Source organism: Corvus moneduloides, chromosome 9 (genome assembly GCF_009650955.1).
Source record: "Corvus moneduloides isolate bCorMon1 chromosome 9, bCorMon1.pri, whole genome shotgun sequence".
NCBI classification, from domain to species: Eukaryota; Metazoa; Chordata; class Aves; order Passeriformes; family Corvidae; genus Corvus; species Corvus moneduloides.
Genome location: NC_045484.1, coordinates 970,715 through 989,756, shown reverse-complemented (window position 1 = coordinate 989,756; position 19,042 = coordinate 970,715). Strand labels below are relative to the sequence as shown.

The 19,042-nt window shown below is 43.2% G+C and overlaps 1 protein-coding gene across 3 annotated transcripts in view; it reads left to right on the top strand.

The window, feature by feature from the left end:
* Positions 1–17,458: 17,458 nt before the first annotated feature.
* The window catches only part of RALGPS2 (Ral GEF with PH domain and SH3 binding motif 2), a 115,633-nt gene continuing 114,049 nt past the window's right edge, over positions 17,459–19,042 (top strand). The window contains exons 1-2 of one of the 3 annotated variants that reach the window (XM_032117342.1): positions 17,459–17,605; positions 18,735–18,780. The gene's annotated coding sequence lies outside the window, so the exon portion shown is untranslated. Of the gene's footprint in view, positions 17,606–17,860; positions 17,975–18,734; positions 18,781–19,042 lie in introns of those variants that run through there. The other 2 variants (XM_032117341.1, XM_032117343.1) reach the window with 2 other exon arrangements.

Below are 19,042 nucleotides of genomic sequence, written 5' to 3'. Positions count from 1 at the left end.
AATTACTCTTTATCCAGAAATATCAGTATTCCCACCTGGCCCTGTGAAGTAACACCCAGTATTGTCTGGTTTTATTGCAGTGGAATTATGAACATTATTTTTATGTTTTATTACAGGAATCAAACCATTAATTCATCTGGGCAATATCAATATTTTCTTAATAAAGTCTCATTTTAGCATTTGGTCAACCTTACTCCTTAGGTTAACTTTCAGTGCCAGCAGTGTTTACATAACACATACACTGGTACCTGTAATAATGTGGTGTTTTACTTCCGGAATTCATTATGGGCTCTTAAGCACTTAATCAAATTCCTTCGGATTATCTTGTGCATCCTCTTCTGCAGGCAGGTTTGTATACCAATTTGATCATCTTTATCTGGGGAGTGCTTTTAACCTGAGCACATATGGGACTGTTTGTTCTGGTCTTACAAATCCTGGGGAGTTACACCTGCTCTTGGGAGCGTGGCTTGCCACGTGCTCACATTTCAAAGAGTATTAGGGTTTCTTTTGTTTCAAAGTAGACCCCCAGTAATATTTTTCTACTCTTGATACAATTACTCTGCATTGCATTGCTGTAGCTGCATTTCAGATTTCAGTCCGTTCCTGTTTATTTCTTTACATAGTTATAAAGCTTTCTTTTTTTTACTCTTTTAATTTGTAAACATTTTAGGATACCCAGGAAAAAATGCTTCTTACCATAAATAGAGCACATTCTGAATGTATTTGCTTTGGTCTTAAATTCCTTTCCAATTTGTAGTTGTGCTGCACATTGCTGCCTGTTGGCAGGCGTGACACTGAACCCCTTGTACCGCTCCTTTTCCACGTGTGACAAGTTTTTGTGATTTCCATTACAAAGAAAACCTTTTCCCTCTGTTCAGCTACCCTTGCATTCTGCCTTCATGCACTGGTATGTGTTTTTAGCCAGGTACACTGTCTTTCTCTTGGTTCTCATTAGATATTTTTGATTGTCCAGCTTGCCACCGCAGCAGCAGTTTCTCCTGATGGAGATTCCTCCTGATGGCAGCAGGATTGGAGCCAACAGGAAATGTGACATTGTATGTGGTACTTTGAACATTCCTGGCAACTTTACCTTGTTTATTAAGAAAGGTGAAAAAGTGAATAGTTATAAGATAGGAATGTGTAAGGAACATGAATGTATGTGTTGAAATTTGCACAATACCTTCTATAAATGGGAAAAGTGGATGAGAAAATGATCCATTTTAAAGTCTCATTATTTTCAGATAACCATTTTATCAAATTCTCTGTCCTGTGATATTTTTGAGGGGCCAGACTTCTCTCTGTCACATAAAGGGCATGCAGCTGGCAGTTTAGACATTGAGGTGGTGACTGCTGGCAGTACCTCAGGTTAGACAAACATGCTCTGTTCACATGTTTTAAAATTTAAAAAATCCAGCAAATAATTAAGACAAGTTGTTGACTTCACATCAGTGAACTGGTAATTTCTCTGTAGAAACAGAGACTTTTTAATGCAGCTTTTATCTGTAATTATTTTTATCTCCTGTAAGCAACAGGTCCAGATTAGAGTTCATGGCAAATACAGAACTAGCCAAGCAAATATCCTTTTTTGAGACTCAAAAATCCCGTTTTTCCCTTGAGCATCAGCACATCTTCTAAGGCTATTTGGAATTGCAGCTGCATAGCAGAGTTAGAAGTACCATACAGCTGGGTCAAAGCCCTTGTATTACCATGCAGCTTTCAGGTCATCTGAAGGCCTAATCTTACTATGTTGTGATTCTGTGTTTCTTTCTGTTGCTTTGGTTCATCTGCCTTTTGTTTAAAACATTTATATTTTATTTTTTAAAAAGAGTATGCACTTAAGAAATCCTTTGTGCTTCTAAGACATACTGCTGCTGTCAGAAGCCACAAGGCCCACCACCCATCATGATTTTGGGCCAAGCTGTCATGGACAAAACTCCAGGGAATACCCTGTTTGGATCAAGTTTAGAGGTGCTTTGATGTTTTTCTGGTTTTATAGATTCCAGCTATGTGAATCAGAACTTTGTGAAGCTTTTATTTGGATTTAAAAATACAGGAGAAATGAGATAAAGGAACTTCTTACTATTATTCATGATTGTACTTTTCTCTGTAAGAAGCACTGAAATCTGGATTAAACCAAACTGCAAAACTCACAGGAGTGACCCCGCATAATATAAAATCTATTCTGCCCTTCCCTCCAAGTTAAATATGGTGTAGTCTCAGTTTTGTGGATTCTTCAAGAACTGAGTGGATCCTTGGAAATCCTTAGGAGTCAGTTGTCTGTGAAGCCTGAACCAGATGAAGCATAGTAACCCACAAGGGCTCAGGGCCTGGAAGAGAAAACCAGCAGCAAATTCCTTCCAAATTTGAACTGGTGGCTGTGTTAGCAATCAGAGTAGGCAAGGGCAAAAGACATTGGTCGTGAGCTTCTGTGGCAAAGCTGCAAGGAGTATGGGTCTTTACTGTTGTATGGCTTGAGAATATTCATATTCCTCTTTCCTGACCATTTCGTGAAAATGTTGGAAAATTTTATAACTTCACGAAACAAAAGCTGCAAAAGCCATCAAAGGCATGTACTATCTCCTTTCTTTTTGCTACCACTAGAGTAAGAAGCCAGGGTGGCCAGGTGTTTTTGCACGGCTTTGGCAGTGTAATGGCCTCATCCATCCCATAGCCAGGTGCACGCTCAGCCCAGGACAGGTCTGGACCTGCTGGGGAGCCCAGCTGCACCTCCAAAGCTCGGTGGTTACACCTTGGCAGTAAAGCTGTGTCGGAGCTCTTGCACACCAGCACAGCATTTTAGTGCAGGCCTGGGCTGTTGTTCCTCTGCCAGCCCTGAGCAGAGTCACGCTGCTGCCCAGACCATGGCAGACATCCCAGCCGGGATTCCTTCGCAGCTGGTGTCAGTGTTTTCACTTCCACTGCACCCATGTGCAAAGGTCCCGTGTGGGAAGTAGAGCTTGGCAGTGGAAATCCTGCCCCGAGACCCTCGAGTAACACAGGGTAAAGCCAAGCAGCTGTAAAGCTGTTTGGCTGCAGAAGGATTTCCCAGGTGTTGGGGGAGCTCTGGAAAGGGTACAGCTGTGTAGACAGCTGGGAATTACCCTCCTTTCTCCAAGACAGGAAAGGGCAGGGAGGGAAAAGGGCATGGCTGGAGCACTGCTGTATTCTGTAGGTGCCCTGGGGGCACTGCAGCTAAAACAACTTTAATTTGCTCCTTGGATCCCATCTGCTGTATGGGACACGAGGAATCAAGTAATCATTGAGAGAGGCCCGTCTGGTTTGTGGGGACAGGTGGGACAACATGGCAGGGCTGGATCATGGGTGTCTAGACAAGCACACTGAGCTGCCACTGGACTTGGTGTACTCAGATTTTGCTCAGCAGCAAAGCTCTGCAATGCCAGAGGGTTCTGAGGTGGAAAATTCTTCCTCGATGCCCAGCCTGCTCCTCTGAGCAGAGAGGAGAGTGACACTGAAGGGACAACTTGATGGGTTGCCCGGTGACATGCAGTTTGCGTCAGATTGGAGACAGTCTAAATCTGGTGGTCTCTTTAACAAGCTCAGAAACTATCAACACTTATGGAATTGGAAAATGAATTGGGTTAGCACAATGATGCATGATCTGCGAGACAGTTTTGTTGTTTGGAGTCCAAGTACTATTTCCATTTATTTCTGGCAAACATTATACATTGTCATGGACAATTCTTCCATTTGAGTGTTTCCAATATGTCTGCTGCCCTTATTTGTGCCATGAAATCCCTAGTTAAAAATGAAAATGATAAAAAATACCCGGTTGGTGGTAGCTTAGAGAGTGACCAGCAAATAGGGCTGTGTGTGTCCACGTGTCTTCCAGAAGTGCCACAACACAGATCATCAACTGCTACTTATGTGAAGGTACATACAATGTATAACTAGCCAAGTGCCTTGTTCCAAACTTAAATGAAATGGATTCAATTAAACCACCTTCCCTGACAGCCTTATTTTACTGTATTGAATAATACAGAAGTTACAATTATCACTAGCAATCTTCTCATGGGAAATTTTATAGTGCAAAGGGTATTCATCGGAATAATTGTATTAAAGACAACTTATTGAGAAGATTATTTGGGTAATTTGGGTAATTTCCAAAAGAGTTAATGGGAAGGAAGATTCCTTTGAATTGAGATTCCATAGATTTTAACTTCCTAAAAATTATGTCATTTTCCCTGTCCCACTTGGAGGAACTTATTTCAGACAGTCTTCTGCTCTAATGTGCAGATTTTGTTGCTTGGTTAGAGATGCTTCATGTCCTGATCACTCCTGATATTGTTCCCAAGGCAGGTTTGAAAGGTGCTGTATTTTTCTTTCCCATAGGGTTGCATAGAAATGTGTAGTCAATTAAAAATGTACACGCACTGAGTTGTATGTATGCATAAAATCCACAAGCTTAGAGTATCTTTCTTTATTTTATGTTCAGTGAAAGAGGCAGTCACACACCTCTGTTTTGCTTAGAATGCTTTTTACTGCAGTCATCGCTCTCTTCGGTATTGTATTAAAGCCTCTATTTCCAAACTCTTGACCTAAGTAAAAAAGCATTCGCTGTTTGTCACCATTACCAATCCCACTGAGATGCTTCAGATCTGGGAATAAAAGGCCCAAACACAGCTGTGTTGAAAACAGCACAGTGGCTTTTTCAAAGAGCTTCACCTGCAAAATTGGTGTTCTCGTGACCTCTGAGATCTGGCTGCTATTTACTGAGTTCAGCTCAAGGTTTCTTATGTGTTCTTAAAGGGTTTTAGTAACACGGGGTTCTGATCCTCAGTTTTGTTCCTCCTATTGCACTGTATTACAACAGAGGCTCTGGAGAACAGAATGCCCTGGGAGGGGGAGGCCGTGACCTGCAAGATGAGAATCAATGGCACCTGACAGCCAGTTGAGGCCCCAAATCCCTTGGGTGACTTGGCTGTCACTGGTGAGGCTCCAACCTCAGATTTCCTACCCAGGACCTCTCAAGTCAAAATGTTCCTCACCTCATTTAATCACCTAATCGCCCTACCATGCTGCTGATGTGGGTGAAGCAAAAGGAGTTTATTTATGTGCTTGGAGGTTGTTTTTTCCTAGTTTGAAGACTGTGGCTTTCTTTCACAGGAATCACTATGTGGTTTTGAGAAATAAGTTTTGAAATGCCTGTTGACATTTCAAGAACGTTTGCCCTACACTGATGCTGAGTTTCTGCTTAACATAAAACTCTGTGTGAATACCTTGTGAGTTCTGTAGCATAGTAAATCTGCCACCTGGAGAAACCTTTCTGTTGCTGTTCCTGTCGGTGTCATTAGGTGGGCTCACTGGGGCGGGTGACAGCGAATGGCGCTCGGTGTTTCCCAAGTGAACACGCTCTCAGCCAGGAGCCGGCGTCAGGGCGAGCATTAGGCAATGAGATGTGACAGTCACTGTAATGCCAGGATATCCCTGTGCAGGGACAGGGAGTTGCTGGGCACTGGGCTGACAGCCCGACCTGACAATTGGTATGTTTCCTGACAGCCTTTCTCTGCATACATTCAAAAAGCTTCAATGTAAATAGGCAGGAGCAGAGCTTTTTCAAAAACTCTCACAAATCTCAATGTCAATGTTTTTTTTCCTATTTTCTCTCACTCTTCAGTAAGTTCCAGGGTTGATTTTTCTTCTGATCAATCAGAAAAGACAAGGGAGAAAAATTAATAATTAAAAAACCTGTGTAAAGTACCTTGGCATTGTAAGTGGAGGGGAAAGATGATTGCAGGCTGTCTCCCAATTCTAAAAAAATATTTGCGAATTCAGGATACTTGGAAGCTCTGCAGATGTTGCAAAGAATGGTGAAGAAAACGGCAGTACTGTTCAGCAGGATTCTTTTGCACCTTTTAATTGCCTGACATAATGTGGATAGCAGACACTGCTGCTCCGGGAAGCATCTCTTCCACATGCATAGCTTCTTCCCTCTTTGCATGACTGTGTGTGGGAGGGGGGATTAGTGCATGGCCATATGGGAGGGAGCTCACACAGAACAGTTTCTTACTGAGCCCCGCTGCAGCAGCAGTGCAGAGCAAAGGGAGCAGGAAATGATGGAGGAGGGGACAGGGCTCCAATGACACTTAATGGAAGGGATGCAGAAATCCCCTGAGGGGCTGAGGACATGGAGGCTGTGACCCTTCCATATGCCTCCCAGACCCCAACTGGACAGGCATCTTAAGTAATTTATCAGTGTGAACTCCAGAATGGTTTTTTTCTACTTCATGGGATTTTCCACTGGACATGAAGGAGAAGTATGTGTAGCACTTAATAGGAAACTGAAATGAAGGTTGGCTGGTTGATAGTTCTTGTGTAAATCAGTAAGCTGGATCACAGCTTTATGTTCATAATATATTAAAGCAGGGAATCAGCTACTTTTAACAACATCAATCCTCCTTCCTGGGTACCGAGAGCCAGGAAACTCCAAATATGAAGGGTGGGGGAGGGGGTGAGTTGTGTGGGAGCAAGGCAGGACTTTATACTCTCCTTGTTTCATTTATCCAGGATCAAATCCTCTTCTACATTTCTGAGGCAGCTGCAGACTTACTGACCTTGCATTCAGTCAGTGACCCATCAGTACTGCTTGGTTTAAGAGAACTGCCCGTAAATCAGCATTCATCCTCCTGGCCAAAACTTTCCCCATTCCACACAGAAAAAATTCCAGTGCTCGAATGAGCCCCAGCTTTTCATCTATAGAAGGAAATCTCAGTGACAGAATTCTTCAGACTGTCTCAGATCAACAAGAGAGAGAGGTCCCACTGAAATCTGACATATCCTCTGGGATCTGTGGGAGTCAAGGACAGCTTTCCCCAGGCAGGCAGCTTTTCCAGCCAGCTCCCTAGCTGCATGGTCTTTCTCTGAGACACTACATGGGAACTATGCAGAAGAGATAATATGGTCCTCTGCCAGTTAATTTTTCCTGGCATGTTTCCATGGGCCTGAAGAGCAGAAAACATGTGAAAAAGTAGGAGGGAAGGTCTGGCCCTGTGTATTTTCCTGAAAAGCTAGCTCTGTTCCACACAGCTGCTAGTGGTTCTCTCCCTTTATATTTTTCCTAATAAAAAGAGAAGCATAAAGTTACTTAATTATTTTCCTAAGGATGTTTTCTGAGCTATTGTGCATATTCTGTTACTGCTTTGCAAGTGTTGCCTGTTTTATCGCACAGTGGCATTTTTATTCCCTTTATTCTCGTGGGTCAGTAGACCAGCTAGTAAGTCAAATTGCCCTCATTCTGTTCTGCTTACAAAAGATAAGAGCTGGGAACTGGGTAATATCTTCTCAGTGTACTTCTGTGAGCATCCATCCAACCTGCTGCCTTTCCTCATGGCTCATTATGCAGCAATTGGTTTAAATACCTGTCTCCAGTTACTTAATAGAAAGAAACCAGCAGAAGAAATTTATTAAATTGAAAGGGAAAAGTCTTGAAAGATGTTTCCTACCTGTAGGATCCAAACAGAAGCACTTAACTCAAATGGGATTAGAGGATAAAAGGGAGAAACAGACCTTTTTCCCAAGATCCTATCCTAATGCTCTTTTTCAAAATACGCAGTGACATAAATTTCACATATGCACATGCTTATTCCCTCTGCCTCCAAACAAAATTGATGCAGTCTGACTTTTTAATCATCTGTTATAAATAGCTGGTCATAAAACCCCCCAAATACTAGAACCAAGGCATAATGAACCTGAACTTTATGTAAAATAGATAAAGGAGAGAAATTTCTCTAGTAAGTGATCGGTTTATGCCGTGAAGCACCACCAACAGTAAGGCTTGCAGTTGCTCTCCCTGTCAGCACATTGTTATTATACATCTACGTGTCTAACCATTAAAAAAATCTTCTAAGCTCTTTGTTTCCTTTGCTGAACTCTGTTCTCTGGCACAGAGCCCCACAGCCAAAGTACGTTGCATTAATATGCATCTGAAGAGCGTAGAAACTGTCACTACCTACAGATGTGTGTACCTACAGGGGCACTGGCCTCCTGGTGTCACTGGATGATGGTGATGATAATGGACATAAGAAATTTGTCTCTCATTCTCAGTAACATCAATAGAACAAAGCACTTAAACACACTATTTCTAGTTTCTCTTGTTTTACAGTCTTATCTTGTAGTTCTTTCAGATTCTTCTTCATAATCCTCTTTTTATTTTTTGATATGTATTTTAAGCCAGAAGGCAAAATGCAAAATAGTGTTTAAGCTAAGGATCTATTGCTAAAAATATTACCATATTTTTCATGTTTTCCATATGCTCTGTTTAGTTATATAGTACTTGTATCCTAGTCAATTTTTATTGTTGTATGCCCATAATTAAGTAAACCACTTGATTTTAACTTCATCTTCTAAAATCTGCTCCCAGCACCAAATCTACATTATATTGATATTTCTCTTATCTCCATAAACCCCACCTGAGCTGCAGTTGCTTGAGACAGAGTTCTCAAACTCAGTTTGTTTGAACAGTATGCAGAAGGCCAGAAGAATGGTCCTTGTGAAAGACCACTGGAAAATTCTAGTTTCTGACCCAAGTTCAGTATGTGCCTCTTCAATCTTATCTTCTCCACTGAAAACCACGACTATGTTGAGATACATCTAAACCACAAAGCATCGCAAAACAATGTAGCTTACTTACACCTCTCCTCCAGGGAGAGAACAAGATAACAAAGTGGTCCAATTTTAGTTGCTGTTCATAATGGGCTGAAAAGTGTTCAGATTGCGTGTCGGCAAAAGTGATGTCATAAACTGTGGTATAGAATAAAATACTCCAATCCTACATTATGTCAGAATAATTGGTGGGAAAGTATTTTCTCTTGCACCTCTCAAAGGATAATTTATAATGAATGTCTAGTTTTTCAGGGTGTAATAATGCTCCCTTGAGTTTTAGCTATGTGTTTTTTCTGATGTTACATTACGTGACAGACAGAAGTAGCTGGAGAGAACATTTTGAAGTGACAAACAGATTGTAGTAGTGCTGAATGTTTACTTCTAATGTATTTGTAGGAAGTATTAACCACAAACTGTCAGAAACTCTCTTTCCAAATCAGTTATCATGGATTAGGTTCCTTGTCCTCATGATGTATGGGTCCTCTACTGAAAAGTAAAAGAAAACTCTGGAAACAGAGATTTCATCCTCTCACTGAGTCAGCATGTGTCTTGTTTAGGTTTGTAAGACTCAGATTTCAATATTTAAATAAGTCTTTTAATCTTCACAAGGATCTCAATGGGAAAGGATGATATGCAAATGAAAGTTAGCTTATAGATGTCAGATCTGGCCACAGACTCAGACTGCAGTAAAACTTCAGGTGAACACCAGCTAAGTACTTTGAATACAAAATACTTTGTATTTTTGAAATTTGCTTGCTGAGTGTACTTTGAAGCCTTTCCAGAGTATACAGGAAAAGTCTCTTCAAAATTTCAGAAGTTCAGAAACCATCTCCAGCTGAGTCACATTTATAAACACTGGACCATTTAGTCCAAGTGCTCCAGGTCAGATGATTTTTCTCAAGAAACAGGCCTTGCTTCCATACACACTGATTTCTTATTTACTTTAAAAATATATTTATTGGAGTGGTTTTTTTCATCTCTCAGAAGCTATTCTGATGAATGTTAAAGTGACTTTTCAGCATGGGTATGATAAGGATGTGAAAATGTCATGATTATCCTTTCTATTTAAAATGAAATTTTGAAAAGTGTCTACTTTCCCCATGGTATTTGTATTGGTAAGAAAACTCTCTAATACCTTTAGACAGAATTTGGATCTAGAAACCTGGATTAATTTTATACAGGGATTTCTCCGTTTGGGTAGAGAATACTGAAACCTTATGCAGGTGTTTTCCTAAATGTGGTCTTTTCCTTTTAATGTAAGTTGTCTAGAACAGCGTTTGCTAAGTCCTAACGTTCAGCATTTTCTCGATGTCCTGACTGTGTAACTGAACCAAATCATCCTGACAGTACCCGAGATACACAGGAAAAAACGCAGTACTTGGAGGAGCTGAGGCATTACCTTTTTCTGTTCCTTTGAAAATGAGTGAGTATACTATAACTCGGCTAACTTTCACTGAGGCAGGGATGGAGGTAGGAGGTATCCACCTAAAAAAACCAATATCCACCTAACTCCAGCTCCCAGCAAAGCCCTTGGCATGCAGCAGCATGGTACCAAAGGGATTACCAGCAGCTCAGACTTACAGACAAGATGCACAGACTACAGCAGATGATGGCTTGCTGCTCTGCTTTATCCCAAAGGTGTTCCCAAGGCAATTGCATAAGTTGTTCTGAAAATGCTGGCTGTAAAACAATGTAGTTTGTCTATCTGAGTACTTTAAGCAATAGTATTTATTAAATCTAAAGCTGAACTGCCTGACTCTCCACATCCTTCATAGCAAAGTTCTCCAGTAGTGCATGGCAAGCCCTTTAATGGAGCTGCACCTATTTATACCAGTAGACATTACACTCCTAGATTTTCAGACAAGGATTATTACCTGTGGATAAAAAAAGCCATCATAAATTTGCCTTGTTATGCATTATTTCTGAAAATGTTTCACAATGTTTTACAAACAGTACAAAAAATTCTGGTGTCCCATCTTTGCAAGCAGTAACAATTAGAATGGTAGGGGATAGAAGCAGCATAGTAACCCAGCCAAAGGAGCAAAGACTGAAAAGCAGAGGTACCGAGTCCAGCTACTTGCTATGAAGCTCAGGGGAACGATGAGGTAATAGCTGTAATTTCATCCATAAAGCAACAGTCCAAGAAAATAAAATAAAGTTTGACAAAACTCCTAGAGAAGGGATGAGGCAATTTTTTAGTATGACAGTATTGTCATTGCATCAAGCCTCTCCTGTTACAAGATGTTCAGTGTGTCTCTTAATACCTTTCAAGGACTTCAAGGCTCCAAATAAACACTAGGAGATGGATTGTGACTGACCATTCTATGGCTACAGAGGGTGATGGATGCAGAGTGAAGTGCTCCCCTAATTAATGTGGCCCACATGAGGACCAGCAGGCTGCAGTCTTGCCCAGACGGCAGGAGCACAGGCTCTGTGAAATTGCTGTTCTTTGGTTCTCCTCACGCAGAAAAGAGAGCAAGCTGTGGCCCTGTCCTTCCTGCTCCTCCATGTTTGGACAAGAAGAGGTAAGTACAAAGCACATCTCAAAAGAGTACAACTATCAAGGCTTCCCACAGCGCAAATAAAGAATTCTAGGAAGTTTCCTTCTTGTTAAAGCAAAATGCTTCCTGATTTCCCCATACAACATTACCTCTCAATGACAATTTGACTGATTAACTGAACGGTAGTTTAATCTGCTTCCAATTTATCACACTCCATAACAAAACTATTTGAATCTATGGGTGCAGTGTTTCCTGTTGTACAGTCCGATGTAAAGATTACTGGAAACTTCAGCTGAGCATCTCACTAGTAACATTTCCAACCACAGAAACAATTGAGAGCCAAAAGCTTTGTGAGTTTGGTTTTCCAGTTTTTTTCAAAAATCAGTTCTTAAACATTTTGCTCAAAAATTGAAAAATACTTTTTTCCTTTTCCAGATAGTTGTTTAATCACTGCTTGAAGTTGAAAAAAAGTGCACTGGAGCAGATGGCAAGAACATGGGATTTAAGCAGGGGACAGATGTAACCATATTAGGGAGCCTGGAAGATAAATCTCTTGAAATCTTGTGGCAGACGTGATCATTACTTTGTTTACATAGATGAAATATTACTAGTTCCAATTAACAGTTGCTGTTGACCATATTCGGTATCTTTCCCCTTCAGATGGTCATTAAAACCTGTTGTAAATCATCGTGTTTGTGCTACTTCCATACTGTGCATAAATAATGTAGGCATCCTAGCATCTGAATCCTTTATGGAAAATGTGTAGATAGGTATTTATACGACATAAAAAATGGTGCTTGTTTCCTCTTAAGCAGTTTACCAGTAACGTCTCTAGTGATGTGCTGTCTCTGGTGATGTACCAGGGAAGCAGAAAAAGAAGGACATCTGCATTCAGCCTCTGTTGTGCTGCCAATCTGTGCTTTGCCTCTGGCTCCCTCCCCAGTGCTGCCAGCAGTGTCCCTGTCGCAAACGGCTCAAACATAAAGCACGTTTCTGAGTTCCCTACATCTGGAGCGTGGGAAGGCAGCACGGTAAAGAACAGCATTCTCTTTCCGTGCAAAATTCCATAGGTGGTGTGAGAGGCAGTGAGGAAATAACGTGTCACCTGTGCGCAGCTTCCTCGCTGCCGAGACGTGGAAGAGCCTTTGCCGGCCTTGGGAAAACAATGTTTTGCAGCTGTAAAGAGGCAGTCCTCTTAAACCGGGTGTGGGTGTATATACTCACTTTACATGGAAACAGATACATATTTACATGTATGCTTGGGCGAATTCAGAAGCTGCTGCTTGGATACACTCTTCTTAAAAGCTGTGATTTTTAAAACATTAAGAACAATCCCAAGCTGGTTCAGAGTGCTCTTGTGTTGTTCTAATTCCAACTCATCCCTTCATCACTGCTGGAAATGAGAACCAAGCAGAGGTGTAAGCCTAAGGAGGTGTTCTGGCGTTAATCACAACACCTTTGGGAGCAAACATTAGCACGTCAGTTGAACACAATGAGTGAGAGGAGCTGTGAAACATCCATCTACTCTTCAGCACGGCATTCTTAGTAACATTTTTCTCCTCCAGCTCTGAACTCTAAACACATAGGATGTCTAGTGTCTATTTGAACCAGATTTGTCTGGTACAGACATTTTTATCAATTAAAATATTTTTTATGCTTGGTTTCAAGTTTAACTGAATGGACTGAAAATTTCATTTTGTCATGATTGAAGCAGGAAGCTCATCCTCCTTATTAAGGGCTAGAAGCTAATATATGTGTATTATGTATTAAGCATAAACCTTCCTCCAAAAGGAAAGAAGAAGATGGTGATAGTTACAGAAATGTTCTATTTATCCGATTCTGACTCCTGTTTTTTTCCTGTAACGAAGGCAAGGACATCACAGAGGATCACAGGTCAAAAAGTAGGAGTATGTAGGTGTAAATGTCACAGATTGTGCACCTTACTAGAACCTGGATATGAATTGCGCAATTAATATGAATGGCACTGCATTTCTAGAGTCAGACTTGTGTAGGTAAGCACTCCAAAATCAGGAAATAACAGAATTAAGGTGGCAGATGCCACAACTGTGCTGCAATTGTGAGAAATGATTACACGGTTTCAACAAAAAATTATACAATTTTCTTCTCAGAAGGTGACACGTAAATTTAGCAATATTTTATATTTCTTCAGTGTTTCTCACCCTGATGTACTTGTGTGAACTAAGTGCAGTCAGACTCAGGGAATAACTTAGTCAAAGAGTAAGAATAGAAAATAGCACTTACAGGTTATATAAACAAAATATTTTCTACTATATTCTCATTCCTTAGGGAACTATATACTGTAGCAGACATCCAGCTGGGACATCTTACAGCAAACTGATTTTAACTGATGATTTTTTATGATAATAACTGTTTTTAGATTGAGGCAATGACAGAAGAACTTTACTTAGTGCCAAGCAATTAGTAATTAATGAAGTACTAACTAGATGCCAAAATGTAAGATATACTCTTTCAAATCATTCGTTACAAGATTAAAAAGGTACTTCTTGAGTACTTTTCTGCAGTACTCAGAAAGCTTGGCTGAAAGACAGCAAAATTAATTTGATTTTATATTCATGTATAGTTTTAATCCCAGAGCATGGTATGTCCAGTCATAATAATGTATTATTTCTCTTTCTCTTAAAATGTGTAGAATAATTTGGGTTATAATCTACGCAAGTCAAGTCAATTACATTAAAGTAACTTACATTAGGAATCTTTTATTCTAAATTGCTTATGTTACCCTCTGTTAATGCAAAAGTATAATAAACTGTACTCTGTTGGCATTTTTGTAGACTTAGAATTTACAACAACTAGTGCTCTGGTTTGCAATGTCAACATTTCATTGCAGTTGCTCCTCCAAGCATATTACAGTTTGTGTGTGGAAGCACACGCATTTGGTGTTGCCTAATGGAAAAATGATTTTTATGTGTGAAATTAAAAATAGACAGATAAATTTCCTCCTCTCAATTGGTAGATTACATTAAAGATGCAAGATGTTGCTTTCAAGAGGAAATGTTATATCCTCTGTAATTTGGGAGGGTTGGGTACTGTGAAGCAGAGAGATGCAGCTTGTTGGGCAGTGAATTAGAAAAATAATCATTGCTAATAAAATCTGGGATACATATGTCCGGAAAAAGAACCTCTGAGATCCACAGTAAATAATTATTCAGAAGAATACTGCAAGCTGGCCAGACAAATACCATTCCTAAATTTGCTCTTTTGGTGAAAGTTGGTGATGGCAAGTGTGGTGTCCTGTGGGCTGTACGATTTTCAGCTGTGTTCATTCGGAGCAGTTCCCATGACTGTGTTGGTTCAGGTTTGGCCCTCTGCACCCATTCCCTCACAAGCTGCCAGTCACAAGGGACAGCGGTTTCCTGTTACTTTTGACAGCACCTTTCTTCACTATAACCAACTATTTTGCCACTTATTTTCATCTAGTCGCTTCCTCCTTTCACTGCTTCCTGTAATTTGAATATCTAACAGCACAGCTGCAACATTCAACTAATAATGTATTTTAATGGAATATTTATTATAATGGTGAAGATCTGTACCTATAAAATAATAAGGAACAGCAGCTACGTGTATAGAGTTGGCAACTGAGTATTGGAAGGTGGTTTCTTGGAAAAGATTCTGGAATCATAGGGGAAAAGCAGCTAAACCTGGGGCTCTGGTGTAAAGCTGGAGTGGAATTGGACATTTCCGTTTCACAGTCTAATGTACATTCTCCTCCCTGCTCATTCTGTAAAACATTTTTATATGAAATGATGGCAAGACAGACAACATTTTCTTGTTTTCTCGTATTATCTCTTGAGACATTGCGTGCATGACCATCTTCATAAACTGAGGAGAGATTTCTACTGAAGCACCGCCTAGGACGCCTGAGCATTTCTTATACTATTTCCTTTGGTTTAGATCCCTCTGTGGTGCCTACACAGAATTCTTTCCTCCAGTACCCACTGCACTGTATTGATGATTATTTATCAATACTGAACATCTCCATATTTTCTTCCTACACAGCTGGGTCACTCCAAGTATGTTCACAATCTGCCCCACAATCGGCAGTAATGTTGTGTCTCCCACAAATGTTGTCTCTTTCTGGAACACCTTTTTTCTAGATTCTTTTAAGGGTATTTACAACAAAATTAAAACCACCTTACTCTTTTGGATTTTCACCATGGTTATGAATGACCACACGTTCTCTGTCAGTTTTTGGTCCGTGACATTGCTTTTTTCCTCACAACCCATGAGGCAGTTTTTCTGGAAGCATTTAATGAGAGGATTGTAAAATGTCTTTGAAAATTTGTCACCTAACCCATATATACACCCCTAATGCCTAGAAGCTTGTTTTACAAGATAGTTTGCCTCCTGCTTTAGTGAAGGAGAATAGCTTACAAAAAAAATCCCATTGCTTCCCCCTTCTGAGGAGTTTTTACTACTTTTTCTTTTCTCTTATTCCTTGATGATTTTAGGGCTCTTTTCCAACTTTAACGATTCTATGATTCTGTAATATTTTCTTATTTCTATGTTACAAATTGTTGTGTTACAAATCTGGTGAAACAATCTTTCCATCCACTGACTCACCTGTTGAAAACCTTGTAGCAGGATGGCATTTGGCATTTTATTTTCCTTTCATTTATTCTAGTTCAGAATGAATTTGAGACTGTGTCAGATTACGGTGGTAAAAAACCAAACCCAAAACCAACCAAACAAAAAACACCAAGAGGAAACAGTGTTCTCAATGTTTCTAGGCACAAAGCTTTAATAAAATTGGGGAAATGGCACTGTACCTAAAAGCAGTGCTTTTCTTTGCCTACTGTCAAACTTGTGCCTGTAGTTTCACAAATCCTTCCTGCCTTATTTCCCTGTCACGGATTTAAAAGCTGGTACCCTCTTTCCAGCCTGCTGGACTTGTTTAATCTGGATCATGGTACCTATATTCTCACCAGTCTGCAAGTCTATTAAAAATCAGGCACTCTGCATAGCAGGTGGCTCTATATTTCATTAAAACCCACAGCAGGTGGCCACAGATCCAATGGCAGCAGTTCCAGTACAGGAACAAATTACCAACTCCATCTCCCATGGATGTGAAGGAAGCAGTTGACTGTCTTAACTCCACGACAGGATGAAAATAAGTCAATTCACAATTTAATGAGATTACGCCTCGCTTTCAAAGCATTCAGAATATGTGTAAATGGTAGCTATTAATTATTGCAATAACTCACTGGGGCCGGAGCCTGCCTGGCTGCGGATGGGGAGGTGGAGATGTCGATTCCTATCCCCACGACAGTAGCACTGCCAACTCTGGCGACTGCGGAGAAACTCTTGCAAAACCTTGTGGTTTTCTGAGGGCTTTCACTCCAGAAATGGTGCAAACACCTTGAAGGTCTTGTTTTCCCCTCATAAGCTGATTATTCCCTAACGACTGTGGGAGCAGAGAAGAAAATCGTTAGGAGTCATTGCACTGCGTCCCTTCAGAACGGAGCTCTTAGCAATGTAATAGTTTTAATTTTGGGGCCAGTTCCTTTCCTTGCCCCCGTTGTCTTTTCGCTCTTTAGAGAGCGGCGCCTCACGGAGAGCTCAGCCTGCAGAAAAGGAGGCTCAGGAGGGACCTTCTGGCTCCCCACAACTCCCTGACAGGAGGGGGCAGCCAGCTGGGGGCCGGCTCTGCTCCCACGGAACGAGGGACAGGACAAGAGGGAATGGTCCTAAGCTGCGCCGGGGGAGGCTGAGGTTGGACACCAGGAGGAATTTCTTCACAGAATGGGTGAAGATGTAAATGTAAATGAACTTTGCAGCGAGGGTGGGCAGAGCACTGGAACAGCTGCCCAGGGAGGGCGTGGAGTCTCCCTCTTTGGAGACATTCCAAACCCGCCTGGACGCGTTCCTGTGGCACCTGCTCCAGCGACCCTGCCTGGGCAGGGGGGTTTGGACTGCATTATGTCCAGAGGTCCCTTCCAACCCTAACAATTCTAGGATTCTGTAATTAGACATTGGAACGAGCTGCTTAGGGAGGCGGCGGAGTCACCGTCCCAGCAGGTGTTTTGGGAAACACCGGACGTGGCACGGAGTACCTCGGTCTGGTTGACACGGTGGTGTTGGTCACAGGTTGGACTCGCTGACCCCGGCGCTCTTTCCCAACCCCATCGATCTCCTGAAGGAGCGAGCGAGAAAGCTCCCCGCCCTCAGCGCCGGTGAGGGGCGGGGGGACGGCGCTGAGGCGGCGCGTGCGCAGCCCGCGCGCGGCACCGGCAGGAGGCGGGTCGGGGGGGTCTCTGCGCGCATGCGCGGGCGGCGCGGGCGCCCCCCCACCCCGTGTGTGTGTGAGTGAGCGTGTGACGGAGCGTGGCCGCGGCCGCCCCGCGCCTGCGGAGCCGGGGGCGCGCAGGGACCCGCGCACACACCGCACCCCTCCGGGAGCACCTCCGAGCGGCCGCCCCGCCGCCATCCATCCCCCCCTCTCGCAGGTGAGCTGCGCTGTCGCGGCGGGGAGAAGGAGGAAGAGGAGGAGGACGAGGAGGAGGGAGCCGGCGCCCGCCTCCGCGGGGTTCATTGTCCGGCTCCGAGGAGGAGGAGGAGGAGGAGGAGGAGGAGGAGGAGAGAAGAAAGGAGGCTTCACCCCGGCTCGCACGCCGGGCCCTGCAGGGGTGTTGCCGGCCGGAGATTGGAGGCGCTCCGTCCCCTCCCAGATCCGGGGAGGGTCGCGGCCCCCCCGGTGCTCCACCGCCCACCTGCCGCCCTCTCCTCCTCCTCCTCCTCCTTTTCCTCCTCCTCCTCCTCCTGCTCCTCCTCGCACGGGGGTGGCGGGGAGCGGGGCGCCGGACCCCTTCTCGCCGGTGTGTGCGCGGGGGTGCGCGCGGGGCACCGGCCTGGCTGCCGGACGGAGGGATGCGGGGTGCGGGGAGAGATGCTCGCCCCCCGGTGCCTGCGTGCGGGGCTGAAGAGTGGGTTATAACGTGGGCACCTCCCCGTCGCTGTCTGGGGAGCCCCCGGGGACGGGCGTGTTGGTGCGCGGGGACGGGCAGAGCCGCGTCCGCCCGCGGGGCACCGCGGGGGCCGGAGGGCGGGCGGCGCGGAGGCTGTGGCGGCGAGATACCGCTATCCATCGGTCCTGCCCGAGGGGTGGGCCCAGGGACCGGGACACGAGGGCAGGGCAGCGCACAGGGATGCGGACACGAGGGGCAGGGCAGCGCACAGGGATGCGGACACGAGGGACAGGGCAGCAGGAAGGCATGGGGACACGAGGGACAGGGCAGTGCCCAGGGATGAGGATACGAGGAACATTGGGTGTAAGCAGGGGGTGAACGCCACGTTGCACCACTTTCATGTAAACCAGGGTAATTTCAGAGCATGTTGCCTTTCAGTAGACAGGAATCTGCTTTAGAGGATGGACAAATTGATGCTGTTTATTAGACGTGAGGCATGTTTAGCATTATTTCTTTCCTGGCAGCAGATGCTGGAAAGGCAATTCTGTAGATATATTTGAAACCACGATGAGTGGTGATGACAGGTAATAGTTTGGAGTTACTTGCCCTGTGGGTTTAATAGTAGTTACAGGCCTGGTGAAATTCTGTGGATGTGTTTATCTATTTGCAGCTTTCCTATACTGTCACTATTTGAGAGATGCCTCTACTGACAAAAGGTACCTTTGCACAGGTCTTATTCCTGTACCCCTCCTTCTGTGCCTCTGCTGAATTAAGGAGCTTTGCAATCACAGATAGCTAGAGGAGGTGGAGACTATTTCTTTTCAAATGGGATCAGTAGATAACCAGGCAATCAAATGTTTGATAGGCCTACAGCTTTTTAGGTTTTCTCAAGATTGGAAAATATGGGATGCACAGCGACTATTTTCTTTTTCTCTCATCACTGCTTGCTTCTGCAGCTGACTTCATTTTAGTTGTACT